At 29.1% G+C, this 16,846-nt stretch overlaps 1 long non-coding RNA gene across 1 annotated transcript in view; it reads left to right on the forward strand.

Moving 5' to 3' along the window:
- The first annotated feature begins 5,069 nt into the window (after positions 1-5,069).
- Positions 5,070-16,846, forward strand: part of LOC141533185 (uncharacterized) — a 103,750-nt gene continuing 91,973 nt past the window's right edge. The window contains exon 1 of the long non-coding RNA XR_012480193.1: positions 5,070-5,447. This is a non-coding gene — a long non-coding RNA (uncharacterized LOC141533185). The remainder of the gene's footprint in view (positions 5,448-16,846) is intronic.

A 16,846-nucleotide genomic window follows, 5' to 3' on the forward strand; every position in this document is an offset into this window, starting at 1 on the left:
AACTTTTTATTAAAGAGTATATTATTTTCAATCAATGTAATCAAATTCTTCAAACAATTTTTCAAAATTTTTATTATCTAAAAATTTTCTTGACAATTTTATATTTTAATTTCAAATAGAACTGTCGTGTATCAAAATTTATTCTAGTTGAAGCCAAAAAAATAAAATTTTTATTTGAGTCAATAAAATTGTGCTTCAAAAAATTTCAATAAATATTTAACAATTTTTTTGATGACTCTAAAAGTATTTAGTTAACTTATTAAAAAACACTGAAATATTTTCTTGAAAAAGTACAATTATCGAATGAAGTATTTTCTGTTATTTATTCAAAAATTATGATATGTCAATTAGAAAGTTAGTTGTTTAAATTGATAAATTAATTAATTTTTAACTGAAGTGAATTTTCGAAAAAAAATCTGGAGTTTTTGTTTTATTAGAACATAACAAAATTTTTGTAGTTAAAGTAAAAAAGAAAAAAATGATTAAATTCACGCACTTGTGATTTTTAAGATTATATAATAAAAATTTAAATAACACAGTGACTGTGGATCATTAAACACAACGATAATCTATAGCCTAAACCATTAACAGGAAATGTAATTGCTGCCTTTGTGTATATTTTACCCGAAGTTACCTGTGAGATTGACCATGTATATGTTATAGTAAAGTTATCAGCAGCAAACGTTAACCGAATTACGGTTACGACATCACTGCCTCTGTCTTCATTCTATATATAAGCAAGCATCACACAGTCAGCTGAATTAGCATGCAAATTCACAAAATTGAATTTCATAGTTTCTTTAGCTGTGAAAGGATCGAAACCCACCACCTCACCTCGATATTTCAGTCTTCATGATTTCCCATTCACTGAAAAGGATGCTGATTGAAACGTCGTCACATCATTAAATTATCAATCTTGATAAACTTGGTATATCAATTCATCTCCGTTTATTGTAACTCAATATGATGAACAAATTAGAAACTGTTATTTTCGCTGAAAACCAATTTATTACAAATTAATCTCTAAGTAAGAAATTCTCCTTACAAATTACGACTTTACTATTTTAATGAATATTTGATTCAACCCCTTTCGAATTCTATGGCAACGGGAGACATTGTGACGATGTTAGTTGAAATGAAAATGTCAATTCTATGTATGTACGTATTTATGTATGGAAATCGTGAGTCAGAAAGTAGGATCAAAATTGTTATGGTGCTATATGATGATAACGATGAGGTTAAGGCATGATAACAATGGTGATGATGATCATGATATATGTGAAGTATAATGACCATGATTATGTTGATTATGATATTGATTAAGCTTCATGATAATGACCAATTGTATTCGATATGAAAAAACAGAAAAAATATATCATGCGTTAAAAAAATAAGAAATTATATCATGCGTTAAGATTTTGTCCAAAAAATAGAAGAAAGTTAAAATTAATTTATTATTTAACATTTTGACGTCATGCATTTAATTTTTTAACGCTCAAAATTACAATATTATGTATCTGCACAATTTTACCTTCTTTGGAAGTTGCAAAAAACAAAAAAAAATTTTTTTTTGAAATTCAAAAATTCATATTTTTGAAAAAACAAAAAACTAAGTTCTAAAAATTTCAGGATCGTTTAAGATCAGTACACGATATTATACAAAAAAATAATTAAGCCGATATTTTAATTTCGATCGTTATTTTTGACGATTTTCAAAAATTAAAAATGTGAAATATTTGGCAATTTTCAAAATTTTTTTCAATCGCCCCAAGTGTCCCCTTTCAAACAAACGATAAGCTATTCCTGTGTTTATAATAGCGTTCGAGATATTTAAAAAAATAAAATTGAAAAACTGGAAAAATCACGAAATTTTGAGTTTACATATCTTTTGAAAAAAATTTTTTTACTTTTTTTCCTCTGACAGAACTTCGTTATATGATAAAAGAAAACTTCTGACCAAAATTTTTTCAAATCAAAAGGATTCGATTTTGACTATTGGTCGATTTGACATGGAATGACTCAACAACATAAAAGTTAAATAAACCAACAAGTATTATTATACGAATATAAAAAGCTTTATTAATCTTTAGTGTAAGACATAATATGAGGTTATAAAGAAAGCTATATTTCTTCGAGTCATTTCAGTTGATAGAATTATTTCTGATTGTCGTGACAGTCTGCCCCTTAAGAAAGTTGGCTAGTGTAGTATCGAAGTACTGGTAATAATAACGCAGTAAAGTGTACGGAAATAAAAAACTTACTGTCGTTTAACGTTGACTCAGCTTATAAGAGATACTCAACCTGGTTATGTTATACATCGATCCTTTGATTTTGCTTTATAATTTTGATTGTTATTAGTATTATACTAAAATATATTACCGACAGATTTCTTATGCCTAAAAAAGTTTAAATACTTAAGTTTTAATCGCTCCATGATTTCTTAATAACAACATTTTAATTAATATTAGTATACTTTCCTAAAATCTGACACTACAAACACTCCTGACTTAAATTATCGCAGAATTTAACTTCTGCAGTTTCCAGAATTTTACAAAAATTACATCACGGGAAAAATAGCAATAATTTCAATGAAATTTTTAGAACTGTCTTAAAAAATTAGGTCAAATTTTCAAAATACATTAAAAATTATAGAATTGAAAGATTTCTAAACTGTATATGATTTATAGAAGACTCTAAATGCTCTCTATTAAAGTTAAAGTTTAGCAATCTATATTAAAGTCAATAACTTCTCATTCACCAGAATATTAATTTTGATAATAACAAGTTAAAACAATTCAACTGAATGTTTCTACCAGGCACAAGATAGTAATCAAACTATTTATAGAATTTCATTTTCACATTACGAATATTTTGATAACACGCGAGATTTTATCATGTATATACGTTGAATTTCCGGATAATAACAAAAATGATGGTAGATTTTTTTTTATGGGTTATATTTATCCAAAGACATTCTTCATTCGATGAAAGTTTGGGATATAACATCTAGTGCTATGCAGCATAGTTAGTGTATTTTCTCTCAACCTCAGTTAATTGCTTCAGTTAAAACTCGAGAGCAGTAGAAAAAGCAAATTTTAGTCAGACACTGTCATTACCTAAGCCGGTTTTTCTTTTAAATAATGATTAAACTTGTATACTTCCAAAATAGAAGACGTTGCTTCCGTTAATTTTAGAAGACAATTTTTAAAATTCTTTTTCAAACCATCATTTACGTTTAGACTTTTATTTATAAAAATACATGGAAGTTACCGTTACAGGAATTGCTTTGAGCGTGACTAAAAGGAAAATTAAAAGAAACTTCATAGATATTTTTAAAAATTTATAAATAATTATTACTCTCCATTAGCGAAAAATGTGTCAGTCCATTTAATATAAATGAAGCGTTAAATAAAAAATGTAAGAGTTATAAATATTTTAACGTTATCAAAGTAATTCATTTTTCCGAATGTTTTTTACGGCTCGACGTTATCGTGTGCAATATTTCCAACGATTTAGGGATAATAATTGGAGAAATACTGTCAAAAAATTTTTCTAACATGGTCTGATATGAAAATTTAGTTTGATAGGCTTAATATAGTCACTAGGGTTTGCCAAAATGTAACTTTCGTGATGGATACATCCGGCCTAATTTTTAAATTTCAACGGAAATGACCAAACAAAGCTCCTTTTAAAAAATTCTCTGAAAATCAAATAAATCCCTTACGCTCAAAATATGTCGGCCCAAACACGCACAACCCTTTTTAACAGCGGAACTCCAAAATTCCAATTTTAAACGGTCCATCACGGGTTACATTTTGGCACACTCTAATAATCACTCATACTGGTTTATAAATTTTCAAACAAAGATAGTGTTGAAAATATCCGTCGGAGGACGCATGATCGCTGAATTGTGTCCTTACAAGAGATTTAAAAAGTTTGGAAAATCCAAAAGTGCACGCCTCATAATCTCATTTTTCAAAATAAAATTGATTAAAATAAAATATAAAAATATTTATATTTATAAAATTATTGAAATATATTTTATGTGCCTGAAAAATTATTTGACTTGATATTACACTAAAAAAAAAATTCTTGACTGGAGTCTAAATTTTCTTGGCTCAAGAAAATATCAAGGAAGATTGAAAATTTCTTGAATTAAGTCAAAGTCTCTTGAGACAAGATAAATTTTTTGAGCCAAGAAAATTTCTTCTAGCTCCAAAATAACTTTTGTTTTCCTCAAAATTTTCTAAGAGCAAGGAATTTGTTTTTTGTGTGTATAACACTCATATTAACCTGTAAGTGCGATATAAATAAAAAAAAATCAATTTTAGTTTCGAGAAAACTGCTTTTTTTGAAATGTCGAGAGTAGACCACTACCTCAACGCTTCGCTTATGAGGCGTCTAATATGGAGCATTAATTTGTAAAATAAAAATAATTTTTTTCTCCTATTCTAAAAATGTTATCTGACATCGGTTTTTAGTTTAGTCAACTACCAAACGCATTAATGTTTAATATGAAATGTCAATTGACGCAAACATTTCTCTTTAAAAAAATACATATCATGAAAAATTATCAAAAATTATATTTTTATTCTCATACGTAGCTTGATGGCCATAGATGATCTCATTAGATCGTTTATGGCCATAAAAAAAATAATTTCACAGGACATGAACTCAAAATTTTCTTCAACCAGAGTTCATTCAGGTTTATAATGTTATTACATTATATCACATGAAACTTGCGAACTCTCGATGTACTATAAGAAGGTCGTATGTTTAAGGATTGGTTTTATATCAACGGTGACTCGGCTGTCGTGTAGCAGCTTTTTTTTCTTTATGGTTTGTTTATCTCGCATGCGCACTGCTTAACTCGTAAGGGTAGCTGCATTCTGCGCGGAATTTCAGTCTACCGAAAGCGTGCGAGTCTTTTGCGTCACGATCGGTTTAACTCTCTCCGAATCTTCGATTACGTTGGAGTTCGAAACATATTGTTGTTGCAATTATCTTTAAAAAGTTATTATCGAATCTTACTGTGAAAATAATTGTAGTAGTTGTTTTCTTATAAAATTCTGAGTCTGTAAATCATTGATCATTGATCATTATGTAAAATAGAATCACGTAATCTCAACACAGTGCTACCGGTGAGTAAGTTAGTTCAATAAATGTCAAACATATTAAATTAATTAAGTAGTTTAAATATACATGGTATCTGTTGTTAGTGAATAAAATTAGTTTAGCATTAAATTGTGTAATATTTGTTCAGAGTAAAAATAATTAACTAAGTGATTGTTCCACGTGTTAGAGTACCTCTTGATTAATTACTGAGTATTTATCAATTAAACAAGCATCGCATTTTATTCTATGTAAAACTTTTTTTTTTTGTAGTTGAAAAAAGACAGTGACACTCAAAAGGATTATTCGATCAATTTAATCTGTGAATTTTTATGGTGAGTTTAATTAAATTTAAAATTATTTTTTTTTTAAATCTCATATCACAATTTATTAAAAATTTTACTAAATTATTTATTATTTCGTTAAATTGTGTTACAAAATAATTTCAGCCAAAAAATTTATAACCGATTCTGTCATCACGATTTCAAAATATATTTTTTTCAAGCTCCAATATCTTCGATAAGGTATAAAATATACGAAATCGGTTCATTAATTAAAAACTTACTCATCAAAATCAGAATTTTTTAAATTTTCATCAATTAACTTTAAAACAAGTGATATCTAACTGCTAAAAATTTTTCATTTAAAAATTATGAGACAAGCTTCTATTTACTTAATTAAATCGTAATAAGTAGTAAATTAACGGTGTAGCGCTGCCTTGTCTATTCTTATCCCTTAATTGTCTCTCAGCGCTTGAAAGTTTTTTATTGTATCTATGATCAGTTATATTGAAGTCAGTTCAATCAAAATAGAAAAAAATTAACGAGAGCAGCCTGTTCTCATATTTTACTAAAAAACGTTTTAGAAATATCTTGATATTATTGACAAGATGATCAATGCTAATTAATAAACTGATTAAAGTATATGTAGACTTAATATTTTGTCTATAAAAATTTCAAAGTTTACTTTTTCGTGTCGGGTGAGCACGAATGGCGCTTTTTGATTTTTTTTTTATTTCAAGTTTTAATCAATGATCTGTTTACAACCCAGAGTAAATTGAGCTTAAAATAAAGCTATCAAATTACTTGTGTTTTGACAAGTCGCTCTTTTGTAGTTATATAATTATGATTGTTATCCCTCTAAACCAGTATCAAGTTTCTCGCAAATCATAAACTGTAATTAACAAACAAAAGCATACTCAAAATATATATGTCAGTAATATTTTATTTCTCATTAATTATAATATTTATTTTTTTAGGTCACTTCATTCTATGATATGAAAATTTTATAATTGATACGAATATTTTTTAATTATCAATTAAATAAAAAAAAAGAGTAACAAGTACTTGAATTCCATTATTTTAAAAGTACGTACTAATGAATTATAGTATATTAATTAAGATTTTATTTTATTTTTAGTGTGTGCCAAAATTACAATCAGTAACAAGTTAATTGTCTGTTGAGTTGAATGAACGATAATTTTAGGTTATATAAAGTCTGTGAAATTAATGCTTTCGAAGGATTAATTAATTATAGCTTTCGCGTTTGTAGTTCAACGGAGTTTGGTGTATTGGTAGTTTTAGTACATAGCAATGCAGCGTAGCCATCACGGCACCAGCTAAAACAAATAAAAGAGGAGTTTATAATAGTTTACAGACTGTGCTGTTGTACACTGTATGTTGAGAAGCGTACGTAATAAAGAGCTTCATAATTTAAAGTGCCCTGTCGAGATAGGATTTATAAATTGTTTTGGTTGGCAGGGTGGTCAGCATTATCGCGTCATCAGGATTACAAATGTGACTTCTCGTTCTTACTTTTCGTCATATATATCCTATCCTTGTTTCCCCTTAGGTTAATAACTATGACAGGCAGGTCGCTGTTATAGATGAGCAAAGTGATTTTTTTACAAACAAACTTTATCAAACATTTTAAAAAGCACATATCTGATTATTATTTTCAAATTTTACTTTATTTTTGACAAAGTATAACTGCATGGTTTGAAAAAATTTCGGTGATTTAAAATTTAATGCATCATTTATTTTTACAAATTTATTATAAAAATTCGAGAAGCAAACTATGCAATATTTTTTGAGTTTCGCTACCGTTGGTTGAGCTTGAACGCTCGAACTTCATGTTATTAAATATGTCATTCATATACTGCTTCAACTGAGGTACATAAAAACGAAAAAACAAAAAGTATTTAATCAACGGAACATTGAACATTATAATCAAATTTTAAGAGTTTATTATACATGAAATTAAATTTTTAAGTGCAAGAAATTCATATGAATCTCTTAAATAATTGATTAATAAAATGTAGGGGAAAAATATTATTAGTTTGAATTGTTTAACGATTTTTGTGACTGATTCAGTAAAAGCATACGACACGAAATGTTTTTTCAATTAATCATATATTTATATATAGATATATGGAGCAATTTGGATTGAAAAATTCATATCGGTGAGCAATACTATTGATTGGTTGTTTTTCTATTGCTGGTATTACTATTATTTCCAAAAAAATTTTTGTTCTCCATTGAATGATCACTTTATTTTTCTCGTTGGTTGTATTGTCATCGATATTTAATAAAGAAAATTGTGATCATTCTCCTCAGTAGAGTCATCGGGATTCTTATGTATAGATGACAAAAAGCTCCTTTAAAGAAAATGCTGTAAAGAATAATGATAAATACAGAAGTTTGAGGAAGTGAAGAAAGTCAGCTCGAGTTCTTTTAATTTTTCATTTAAAGGGTGAGTTTGAAAGTAGGTTAAGGCGGGTTTAGCCTTATTTTTTTTTTCTTTTTATAAACACAATTACTTGCAGAATCTCGGAGTTATTTTGTAAGTTTAATGGGTAGACTTATTTCTTTTTTCTTATAGTTCATTTTTGTATTTTCTCGTACTTGAGAAATTTTTTAAATGGAGTACATAGGTTTTGTTAGTTTTCAATAAAACAGATTGTAAAAAAAATTTTTAATGTGGCCATTTTCAGCCAGCTATGTCCTGATCTGGTTACATGTAACCTTAATAAAAATAAAAAAATTATTTTTTACAATTTTTCAATATCAATTTTCGTTATAAATATGACCAATTAATATGTCGTATCAAACAAAAACTTGTTTAAGGTTGACTAAACTAAAAACCAATGTCAGATAAGCTCTCAATTGAGAAAAAAATTCGAAATCTAAAAAAAAAAAGATAAATCCAAAAATGCCTATGTATGGTCTGACTATTGTTTATTACAGTTTACTTTTTTCCGCTTACAAATTTTACCAATGTAAAATTAAAGTAAAAACCTTCAAATATGTGCAAAAAAAAAAACCGGCAACGATCAAGTGCTTAAAGATGTATCACCTTTTCGCTTCGATTCGCTCAGTGTGCGGCAGTAAATTTTTCAGAGCCTTACGATTTAATGAGAATAGTATGCGTGAAGTAGTTGGTATAAATAAAAATCACTTGGCCAGTTGAAAGCCTCTGTGAATTGCTAGTCACTTTTTCCTAATATGTTTTTTCTATTTCTGGTTTCCATTTTCTTTCTATTATTTTTCATTTTGATCTATCATCCTATAGCCATTCTTTACCAATTCAAGGTATCGCTTCTCTTCTATTCCTTTTTATAAGTGCGTGAAGTGAGACTTGCTTTATTTGACATCATCTTATGTTTTATTGAGCAGCTTTTTATGGTGTTGTCTTTTATCAACAGTAAAGTAGACGTCAAGCTTGACTGGCTTGAATATCCACAAAATCCACTATTTTTATTTTTCTCTCTCTCTCTTTCTCAGTTTCTTTCGTTCTCTCTATCTCACCTTCACTTTTGCTTTCTCTTTCTCTTCATTTTGTTCACCCTTGACTACTCTTTTGCCGGTTCCTTCATAAATCATTGCACCATACGACTCGCGTCTTATTTGATGTGAGCAAAAAAACAAGAAAAAATGGAGAGAAATCAGGTGTCGGTTTAATAGTCGCTCAAAAATTCAAATGTTTTTATAAAAAAATATAGAAAAGCCGACTAACCATTGGAATTCAGCAGAGGTGTCCTCAATTGAATTATGAGTTAGTGGTTTTGATATTATACGTATTTCCGAGGCTTCCCTTCCGAATCGAGTATAAATAAGAATAATATTAAATTTAAATCAAAAATTTATTCAAATGTAACATACAATAATAAAAATTGCATTTGTACTACTGTGCCTTATTTTTTTCATATGAAAATTTTCAAATATATATATATATATATATATATATATATATATATATATATATATATATATATATATATATATATATATATATATATATATATTTTTATTGTTAGTGATATTTACAAAAAATAGCAGGCTCTTCGTGAACACAATACACTACAGTGCATTTTATACTTACTAGACTTAACACGTTCGCTTCGCTCGCCTTCATTCTTTTAAAAATCCCGCCACTATCTCAGTCGACAAATCAACAACCGAATAAAATAGTCACAGAAGTGACGTAAAACGATACGACATCCGGCCATCAACTTTTTATTTATAATATATTATACTTATTCTACGCGTCAACCCCTCATAATTCGTGACATGTTTTGGAATTAAGGGGAGTCTTTTTTATATGATTTCGCCAAAGGGCAATAGACATTTTTTATTGCTTTTTTTAATACTGTATATAAATAAAACTTTTTCTTATTTATGATGTTCTACAATATGTCAAATAATATTTATACCATATAATACATCAGATGTATTATGTTAATATTTTTTTCAATCAAAAACTACATTAATCACAATCTTATCAAAAACTTTTTAGATCAAGTTTTATTCATACCTTTTTGAAATTAAAAATGTCTATTTACACATAAAAAATTCCTGATAAATCCACGCCGCGGATCCTTTAATATTATTGTAAAATCTACATATTTGTAAATTGAAGAGTTGTATAAAGTATCCATCAAATCTGGTAGATTAAGTAAGATGTTGCTTCTTTTTTTTTTTTCAATTTGAGATTTCGAATGATTTTTGAAAACTAATGTTTTATAAATAGCACACAGATGTAAGCATTAAAAAATTTTTGCTGACAAAAACAAAGAGTTTTCTTTAACACTCTAAATATCTATTTCAATTGATATATTATTTTGGGTTCATTCAAATATTGATACATACGCTACGTAATTTCACGATTAAACTGGTTTCATTATTGAAGTAGTATTCAATAATTATTCAATAATACAATTATTACCAATTGGCGTCATCAATTTCGGTGCAGGCAAACATGATACCGTTGACCACAAAAAAATAGAATTGATTATAAATTTAAGTAAAATAAGCTTCATTTCGACTCTGTTTTTTAGAGTCTCGTATATTACAATATCAAGTATTTTGTGGAGTGTTTTTGATACATTGTAATTGACATCGATATCTTGCATGTAAAGAAGGATAAAATTCAAAATTGATAGCTTAAGTGGATGTCAGTTGTTGATTTTTTCCTAACTCTATAAGTGGATTGTACAATTGGTCAGAAAAATATTTGGTTGCCGACGGAGATGTAGGCTTGCTTCTATTTTCATAAAAAAAGTTTATCGAGAGTTAGATTGAACAAGTAGAGCCAAGAATACAGAAAGAAAGGAAAACCGAATCTCAGTCAGTAGTAGAAGCTTTCATTGAAAGCTTTCTTTTGGGTTGTCGATGAATCAACTATCGGCCGTCCTTTTTCATTTTTTTTTTTTTTTTTTTTTTTTTTTCAATATAAAAAGGGATGGTTGTGAGATCTTAGTAACTTGGAGTCCTATTTTATTCCTTACCTCTTTCTTCACTTTATTCTTCTTTTTCTCTTCTACTCGTACCCGGGTCTCTGCTTGAATAAAAACGGTTGGAATAAGAATCGAAGACTCAGGAACGGTGTTGCTGAGTAGGTACCAATCTGAATCCTCGATAGGATTTTCAGTGTATACGAATAAATCGAAGAAAATAAATAGAACTTAGATGAGATTTAGAGATACGTTATTATTGACTCATACGTCTCAACACATGGTATTAACACCTTCTTTCGTTTAATTTTCTAAAGTGAATTTGTTGTCCTAGGATGGTTTTTAATTTATACCATAACTAACTCAAAAAATTACAATGTGAATGCGCCTTCAGTGTATCTCATTTTAAACGTGTGGCACATTATTGATTGGAGGATCAGATTCGTATAATTTTGTTTTACGTGAGACTGACATTATATCAGCATTAAAAGTCTAGGGAGGAGAGTTTGTAAACCGGTATTGTTTTCTAAAAGTTATTTAGAAGGTGTAGACTGTCCCAGATTCTTATCACTTCCATTGTCTATTGCCGTTCGATCAACGGGATCCTTCTCACAAACTTTTTATCTTTTCATACCATGTACCAATCTTGCTTGGCTTACAGCACTTTATGTGATAACTACAATTTTTTGGAATTATTATTTATGTAACCAAGATAATAAGTTACGTGATAAAATCACTTTTAATTAACTCGCTTGGTCCGTGAAAAAATTCTCTTATATGACCAATTTCCATATCTTATAAGCTATATTAGGCTATATCGTACCCGATATATGTTGATCTGGGCATGTAGGGCTATATCAGGCAACATATAGCGTGGCTGTTGCCAAAAGGCGATGTAAAAAAGTAAAAATCTGGTGAAAAAACGCAAGAAAATCTTTTTTTCGACTTACCTTCAACTTTTCGAAGTTTTTAATTATTTGTATTTTGTGGAAGTTCATCAAAAAAAATTAAAATAAAATTTAACTTCTCGTTAAATAAAAATCGAAAAATTTGACTGTGTAGGTGTTTTCAGCCTAATCTCCAGAATTCAATTTTTTATGAGATCTCGACGTTTAGAGGTCCTTAGAAGCTATCTTTAACTATTAGTCATTAGAAGCTAGTTTCTTCATATAGGCCCTTTTGGTTTGAAATTTTTTTTTCTTTAAGTTAAAAGGACGAACATAAAAAAAAATTTTTTTTTTCTCAAATAGATTGAAAGAAAAAAATTTATACGCCCTTTTGGCATGATACCTTAAGAAATTTTCTCAAAAATTACTGTTAAGTTGATTGTAATCATGATGGGAATTAATGTGACCTTTAATTTGTTAACGGTTTTTAAATAAAAACTGGTGGAAAAACTAATCAAATTTACGGCAGACCACGGTGAATTTAACGGAAATTTTTGAAGAAAATTTCTTTTAGTGTAGTAATGAGATATGTTTAAATGAACAAATGCTGATGATTTCATCACGGAGATGTAGAAGTAATAAGTATAGCGATTATGATTATGATTATGATTACACCGTAGTGTAGATTAATGTGAACGGATGAATAGACAACAAACAACAATTCTGTAGCCAGACATTGATAGGGCGCAATTTGTAAGTTTTTTTTTTTTTTTTCTGTTACAAGAGAATAAAAAAAAACAAATGATAAAGTATTCATCATGGAAATCCAAAGTATTATTCATTGCTCAGCGAATAGAATTTCTGATCGACATAATAAAGATTTAAAAGAAAGAAAAAATCTGACGCATTGATAATCTTTCTTTTTTCTACTTCTAAAATTCATAAAAACTTTTCTATTAAATATAAAAGAAAAAGAAATGGAGTTTTTCATCACCCTTTTATTGTCTCCTTATCTTAATTTTTTCTTCAGCACGGATTTTCTTCTCGGCTCATCCTTAAATCCCCTTTAATTTTCTTCTCTACACCAACAACTTCGAACCTCAGCGATTATCTTTTTAATTTGTTTATCTTTCTTTTATAGTCGGAAATGGGATCTCGATGAGAAAATCAGATAATTCTAAAGTCATTGGAAGGCACTTTTTGTTAATCTTGAAGATATTATCTTTCAGCAACGTCGAAGGGTTCACCTATATTCCTACACATATACACAAACTTGCTCAAGTATATATTTTATGTAATTCGGAACTCTTACCGCTCAGCTTTATTTTATAGGTAGTAGTGTATTTAATCAATTAACTGTTCAATTTAATCTGTACATCCTTCTACATAAAAAAAAAAACTTTTTATTTTTTTTTTATTTTAACATCTTATTATTTATTAACATCTTATTATATTTATTTTAACATCCATTAACATGAACAAAAAATCAATAGATACATTTTTTATTTTTATATTATCAGAAAATGAATTGAATTTATTGATTTATACCTGTTTGATGTCAGTACAAAGGAGATTGACTAGAGCGCTCTCATGAGTATGTAACGGGTATTTTTCCGGTTTCCAAAAGGAGTGAATTTTAACTGTGGAGTGAGTTTATATTACTTATAAATGAAATTTGAGCCTGATTATAATTAGTACTCTATTTATTTAAGACAACAAACACCAAATATCGAAATTTAACTTATAAAATTTACAAACTTTATATCAAACTTTACTATATCGCACATAACCCGCACACACCGTTTGTTTTCCCGTTTTTCATTGCCACCTGGTGGCCAAACTCTATCTACTACCTTTACGCAGTAGTATTCCTATTTTACCGACGGTTGCGCACGGCCCTACCTGCCCTTAATCCCGTCTGGGTGCTTGGAAAGCAACCCTTCCCGGCGCTACTTACCCCTAGTTCCCTCTGGGTGCTTGGAAAGCAACCCTTCCCGGCACTACTAGGTGGCCAAATTTCCCCCAATGGACAAGTCAGCACTTACCTGGTTCCTGGTCGGAGACAAGGTAGAAGTTCCTTGGTTCCTTCCTAGTGAATGGTCTTCTACTGGGAAGGTTATAACCACTGGGAAACTTGGTTAATTTTCCCGTCAATCAAAATCGCTTTTGTCATTTCCTAGACCTTTCTCCAAGCGTGAAAGATCTTGGAAAATTATCGCCATCTATCGCTCGTCGTCAAACTTCAGATTTTTCCATTATTTAAATCTGATCAAATATCAAATTCATCCATCAATTTCAACAGATTATAATAAATTTCGCACAAAATCAATTCCATACAAAAGTCGTTCGGGACTTAGAAAAAAAAATAACATTTGTCAAGTAATAATTTTTACCAGAATAATTTCCCATACTAATTTCATTTCCGGGACTTAGTAAAAAAAAGTTAATTCACAATGAAAATAATTAATAATTATTCAGATATTTTGAATCTGTTCGAGAATTTAATTAATTCTTTCTTTCAGGTAAAATAAATTTTTGTTCTTTAAAAGAACAAAAATTATCGCCACGCAGTTTCGCTTATGTTAGCTCGTCGGTTTTTACTGTAAACAAACGAGCGGCAAAATTCTTCGCCACCTCTTGCCGCGGTGGCGTACTCAACCATTCGCGCGCATTTTCAAATAAATCTCAGTCAAGTATTTAAAACTAAATAAACTTTTTCATTAAACAAAAATAATTCGTGATGTTGGATAAACATTATAGTTAAATGATAATTATTTTTAAACAAGATACAAAAGAAATGTAAATGAACAAAAAAAAAACATTTTTAGTATATTAAATACGCTCCGGTATTAATAATGATAATAATAATAGTAATAATAATGATAATAATAATAGTAATAATAATGATAATAATGATGACACAAAAAAAATAAATTCTGCTGCTCCGCCGTCTCGCTCGCACTCACTTTCCACCATCACAAGTATACTCAGACTTTAAACACCTATACTTAATATCTAACATGGGTCATTCTCATGGTAATTTCCATTATCGTTCTTATGAACGCGATGTCAAATGGCGGCTGCACATGCGCCCCATGACTTAGCGGGAAGAAGACCGGTGAGCCCGGGGCACGAGGCCGGTGGGGACCAGTGTGGCCAGATCATGCGATTTTTTTACCCCCACTTTGTACCGCTTTCAATGTAGTCAGATGAGAGTATCCTACACAGTGGGGGTAAGAAAAGAGCACGTTCTGGCCACACTGGTGGGGACGCCATGATCACCAGTTGTACTGGAACTTGTGACTAGTGCAATATATCTGCGTTCTCTCTGACTTAGAAATTATTCCATTGTGTTTTATTATTTGCTAACGTAATTAATTATCAATTCTCATACCTAATTAAATTCATTAACTCGACATTTGTGCATTATTTTCAAACTCAACATAAATTCGTGGTCAAATATTTAAGACGCTAATAAAAAGTACGTCGTACTTAGTGTTTAGCATCGCGGCCATTGCTGTAGTCGCGTGATAAATTAGACGCAATAAATTATTATTGTTCAAAGTTTGTTAAGAATCTTCAATTCAGCTTGAATATTTATTAATATTTTCAATTCCGTTTATAATAATTGATTATAATTGAAATTAGTGTCATTTAATTATATTTTGTAATTATTAATTGAATTTATTCAGTCGTCATTATTAAATTAACTTCATTTGATGTGCTTTAATTAACTAATTTTAATCGTTTTATTTATTAAAATCAAATCAAGATTTTCAAGAAACAAAGTGCGTTAATAATTTAATATACTTAATAATTGTCGAGTCATTTAGAAAATAATTGAAATAAATAGTAAATTCTCGCGTCAAATAGAAAATTATATTCAACTACTAATTTAAGTAAATTATTCAAATCATTTAAATCAAAAATAAATCAGATCCTCTTGGATCATAACACAACTTGATCCCAGCGATGAAGGATTCGATCCCAGTGATCAGATTCATAACACAACTTGATCCCAGCGATCAAGAATTCGATCCCAGTGATCAGATTCATAACACAACTTGATCCCAGCGATCAAAGATTCGATCCCAACGATCAAATTCAACACTTGAACCTACTGGTCATTTTAGACCATTCCAAATACACAGTCAATTCTCTTCCGATTACAAACACACGATCCTTTCTGATCATAATTACATCTTATATCTCTACTGAGATATTAACGGTTGACGGTTAACCACAATAACCTAACGGCGGCTGAGATCAACTCTCACCTCTCATTGCACACCAGTGCAATAGTTATATACATTCATATCAATACACATATATACTCACATATATCTTAATTGTATTCATCTTCGAGGAGTTTTTCTCTAGCAATTGCTAGAGTTTTCTCCCATTGGGGAATAAATTAATCATAATTATTCACCCCAACACCGAGTCTTTTATTTTAAATAGATAGATCCTGAGCCAATTCCCAACCAATCAATTACCTATAGAAGAATTACGGAAATTCTCCTTAGTGGAGAGTTTGCGACACTACAATACCAAAGCCTTCACTGGCCAAATGGCAAAAGAAAAATATACATTACGTGAATACAATACATATTTAAATTTTTTAATTTTAACATGGAAGACTGAAGTTATTTTGGAGCAAGAAGAAATTTTCTTGGCTTAAAAAAATTTAACTTCGTTCAAGAAATTTTGAGTCTTCCTTAAGATTTTTTTGATTTAAGAAAATTAGCGCTAGACTCAAGATTTTTTTTTCTTTCTGTGGGTTAATCAATCTGTTTTTCAATACACTAAAATGTTATTTTTTACTTAAGTAACATTTTTTAAATCTTACTGTGACACAAAGCTGTCTTCCTCTATTATTACACTCGAATTATATTAAATTAAGACTAAGTTTGTCTAATAAAAAATCACCAACTTAAATCTTCGTTTTAAATTTGATGAAAAATTTTTTACTATATAGAGCCGACATTTTTGTCCCAAGAAGATTTTTTTATTGGTATGAAAATATTATAAATAAATTGATTTCAATCGAAATCTGATATTTTTTATTCAACATTGATAGGCAAAAGACTTCCGTAATAGCTGTCAAATTAATATT

This window comes from Cotesia typhae, unplaced genomic scaffold, assembly GCF_013202065.1.
Source record: "Cotesia typhae breed Kobodo isofemale line unplaced genomic scaffold, CoteBio_Ctyphae contig_122, whole genome shotgun sequence".
NCBI lineage: Eukaryota > Metazoa > Arthropoda > Insecta > Hymenoptera > Braconidae > Cotesia > Cotesia typhae.